The sequence below is a fragment of the Triticum dicoccoides genome, chromosome 2B (genome assembly GCF_002162155.2).
Source record: "Triticum dicoccoides isolate Atlit2015 ecotype Zavitan chromosome 2B, WEW_v2.0, whole genome shotgun sequence".
NCBI classification, from domain to species: Eukaryota; Viridiplantae; Streptophyta; class Magnoliopsida; order Poales; family Poaceae; genus Triticum; species Triticum dicoccoides.
The window spans coordinates 771,794,122-771,798,729 of NC_041383.1; positions in this window are offsets into that span (position 1 = coordinate 771,794,122).

Sequence of the window (4,608 nt, forward strand, 5' to 3'; positions counted from 1 at the left end):
AATTGTGAACATTTTCAAAAAATCACCAAAAAAATTGAATTGACAAAAAATTATGTATTATTAAATATTTTATTCAAAATTTTATTTTTTTAGTTTTCGGAACTTTTATGAAGTCCCAAATTTAGAGTAGGAAAAACAAAGAGGAAAGAAAATCGAAATTTAAAAAACAGGCCACCCGGGCATGGGCCGGCCCAAACAGGGGCGCTTTATTTTTTGCCAGCATGCAGAGGGTAGTATAGAAGGTTCCTACTGCATTGGCCGCCCAGGCGAGGTAAAATGTTTTTATCACTTATAGGTGGCATCGGTTGATAATTTTTTGCAACTTTTGGGGCAATTTTGGCGACATTCGTCCAGAAGCAATAGCCCCCTTTATTATTAGGCATATTTTTTTTCAAAAACAAAACAACCCCCCCCCCCCTCCCGCGAAGTCACAAGGTCACGATGTGCTACAATGTGCAGCCACCTTCCATTTACTGCTAGGTATGTACCATTCATATATGACGAGAATGTAGAGGGGCATTATTCTCATATATATTCAAATTTTATCGGTGACAAATTTATGACTATTAATTTCCAAAACAAGGTGCGTGGATATTATCTAGTTTTCCTCATGGTGAATCTTTTCTCTTAGAGAAATATGAAGAAAAAAAAGGTAAAGACATTTTGAGGACTTGTTTTTTGGTGTACAATGGAAAAAACATGCATGAAGGTTTTTCAATTAGGATTCATGTAATTTATGTTAAAAAAAAGTACACTGTTTCGAAACCGAGGAAGGTGCAATGCCTTTGTTTTAGGCGGGGAAGGTGCAATGTCTGGTATTCCTTCACGGGTTGGAAGTTTCCTCTCAGGCCTTGTTCGGATACACTCCTCCACAAGAGGATTGGAGGGGATTTGGGGGGTTTTGACTTGTAGGGGTTTAAATCCTTCTCAATCCCTGCCAAACCCCCTTCAAATCCCTGCCAACCGAACACAGCCTCAGGTTGGTATAGCCCCCTACCTTAGCCGGCCCAATTGCCCCCTCCATTCACTGGGCTTAGTTAGGCCGCTGTCGGGCAGTGGAATTTCGTTGGAGTATATGGTATTGGCGGTTCCCTCATTCACGCGGCAGCAAATCATTCGCAAAATCGCAATGCCTCCTCCCGTCGTGCGGCGCCGCGGGTCTGCCCCTCCGGCGCCGGACCCACCTCCGGCGGGTCGTCCTCCTCCTCCGGCGCGTCGATGAAAGATTATACCCGGTACTTTCGGGGAGCTAGCCGCCAGTATAGGTGAGCAGCCAGCCCGTCGTCATTATCTTATCCTCTATCGCAATCTGCCACAATGGAAACCGTGGCGGCCAGAAGATTTTTCCGTCTAGGGAACAAATGCATCCGATCCCACATCTTTCCCTCCATAGATCGGCGTGTTAGGGTTCGTGGAGGACCTTTCACCTCGGAGCTAGGCTTCACGCTTTTGATATCTGGATGAGGTTTTTGTTTCCCTTCCTTAATCCAGCTTGCTTAATTTTGGTGTGTTGGTATAAGCGATGACTTTGCGAACACCCTTGGGGTGCTCTTGGTGCTGCTAGAGACGCCATCCGGCTTCGCGGTTTTCAATTTCTGTGGGATTTACCTCAACTTGCCAGATGCAATGCAGGTTAATTATTACTGATGTGCTTGGCTTCCTCTAGTCGTCGATACTAAGGGCATCTCCAGCCGCGCCCCCAACAGGCCCCCCCAGGCCACTTTTTCGGCGCCGGCGCCGAAAAAACGGCTAGTCGCGCCCCTAGGACGCCGAAAATCGCCGGTTCGGACCTTTTTTCCGCCCGGCGGTCACAGGCCGAACCCGGCGCGCTGGGGAGCCGTTGGAGGCTCCAGCGCTAGGGAAAAGCACGCCTGGCCCACACCGAAAGGGGAAAAGTCAAGGTTTTCTTCCCCCGACTCGCCTCGCACCCCCCGCGCCCTTGGCCACCACTAGCTATATCCCGGCGACGGCCGCCGGCCTACTCCGCTAGATAGCCATTCCCCGCCGGAAAATAGCAGCGCTTCGCCGCGGCAGCCCCTCCCGCAGCAGCTGGGCATTTCCGGCCGCCATTTCCGGACGCGGAGGCGCGGTTTAACGGCGGGTACACGCCCACCGAGCGCAAGGTGTTCGGCGTTTTGCCTGTGTCGGCGATGGACTCGGATGAGGAGGAAGAGCTCGCCGCGTTGCTGGAGGAGGAAGCCGCGGCCGACGTCCAGGAAGAAGAGCATCTGATGGTGCTCGCCGCCCTCGCCCAGCTGCTGGCGAGCAATGAAAAGCCGCGTCGAGGTGGCTCGGCGCCGGGGCGGGTGAAAGCAAAGAACCGACATCGTCTGCAAGGCTACTGCATGCTCTACTCCGACTACTTCGCCGATGCTCCACTTCATGGCGAGAGAACATTTCGGCGCCGTTATCGGATGAGCCGAAAGCTCTTCCTCAGGATTGTGAATTCCATCCGGGAGTTCGACAACTACTTCAAGTGCAAGATGGATTGCACTGGCGCTCTTGGATTCACCTCCATTCAGAAGTGCACGACAGCGATGAGGATGCTTGCATATGGAGCTCCCGGTGATTCACTCGACGACTATGGGCGCATGGCCGAGTCCACCAGCTTAGAGTGTTTCTACAAGTTCTGTCGGGCAGTGGTGGCAGTGTTTGGGCCTCAATACTTGAGAACACCCAATGCGGAAGACACTGCTCGGATCCTAGCCCAGAATGCAGCAAGAGGATTTCCTGGGATGCTTGGAAGCATCGACTGCATGCATTGGAAATGGAAGAACTGCCCATTTGGTTGGCAGGGGATGTACAAAGGCGCCAAAGGCGGTTGCAGTGTGGTGCTTGAGGCGGTAGCCACACAGGACCTCTGGATTTGGCACTCCTTCTTTGGTATGCCAGGAACTCACAATGACATCAACGTGCTGCAGTGCTCTCCTGTTTTTGCCAAGCTCGTTGAGGGCCATTCTCCTCCGGTGAACTTCGAGATCAATGGGCACCAATACAACAAAGGGTACTATCTAGCTGACGGCATCTATCCGAGATGGTCGGCATTTGTGAAGACGATCTCAAACCCTGTGGCAGGAGGCAAGAATGCCTGGTTTGCGAAGCTTCAGGAGGCTTGCAGGAAGGATGTCGAGCGGGCATTTGGTGTGCTCCAATCTCGATTCACGGTTGTTCGGTACCCCGCTCAGACCTGGTCGAAAGATCAAATGTGGGAGATCATGACTTGCTGTGTCATCTTGCACAACATGATCATCGAGAGCGAGCAAGAAGACGCAGTGTTTGACACTGAACCATACTACAGGCAGGGTCCTCTAGCCGAAGTTGATCACCAGCTACCGGCAACTTGGACTGCCTATCTCAGTATGCGTCAGGAGATCCGAGACCCACAGGTGCATCATCAACTGCAGAAAGATATGATTGAGCATCTATGGAGGCTCAAGGGGGACGCCGTGTGATGAAATACGAGTTTTTATTTGTTGAACTATATAATTTGTATTGAACTATTTGTTGTTGTAGTATTTTGTTGAAGTATTTGATTTTTCTGTGATGAAATATGTGATAAGGAATAATTGAGTTGATAATTGAACGCCGAGACACGGCGAAACCACGCCGAATATGGGCCTATTCTCGGCCATATGGGCCGTTTATTCGCCGAAATTGGGCTGCAAAGTGGGCCAATTTCGGTGCCTGGAGACGAGCTGGGGGCGACGACTGGGCGCAAAACCGCCCCCAGCGCCGAGTGTATCGCCGGCTCACCTCCAGGGGGCGATTTATATGCGTCCTGGAGGGGCCAACGGCTGGAGATGCCCTAACTAACCTATATTTCATCCTTGTCTCCAGAGTGTGTGGGTAAAATTTGCGAACTATTATAGGGCAAGGCGGGTGAGTCTTTCCTTTCCTTCCCTTCTTTATTTGTCATGGCTTCTTATTTCGTTCTTCGTATGCTTATCGCCAAATTGATTCGATTAGGGACCTTGCAACGTTTATGATTGACATTTTTTTTCTGTTCGTGCAACGTTTATGCTTCCCGCTCTTTACAAATTAACTGGATGAGAACTCCCCCGGGTCTGTAATCCACGTAGCACGATGCGCTCCAAAATTGGTTTTGCTAAATGGTCACACGATGACTGCAAGATGATTTGTAGATGATATGCACCAACCTGGTGTTGGGTGTCTTTGAGCCAATTTATTGAGCCTCGGCATGGCGCTACTAAGAAGTGAATAAAGCCACTGAGCTTTATTTCCAAAATTACACTGCTTTACCTCGGAACACGACACTTTTCTGAATTACACTGCAGAGTTTTGACAAACGAGGGCTTGAAAAGGGGTACATATTTACAATGGAGATGCACCTACTGAATTTAGTTAGAATGTGTTAAGTTCTCCTAATTAAAACATTGCATGCTTTTTAATTAATTGTTTCTCCTTGCCCCTGAACCTTTGGTTGTCCCTTTTATCAGGTTGTTTGGCTGAAGGAATTTCAAACTTTTGATGACAAGTCCAGCGCCATTAATGCTGATACTGGTGTTAACAAACAACTCACTGAAATGATCTTCAAGTGGCGCCGCCCTGGGCAGGAACTACTTGTTGGAAAACCGGAATATAAATTTT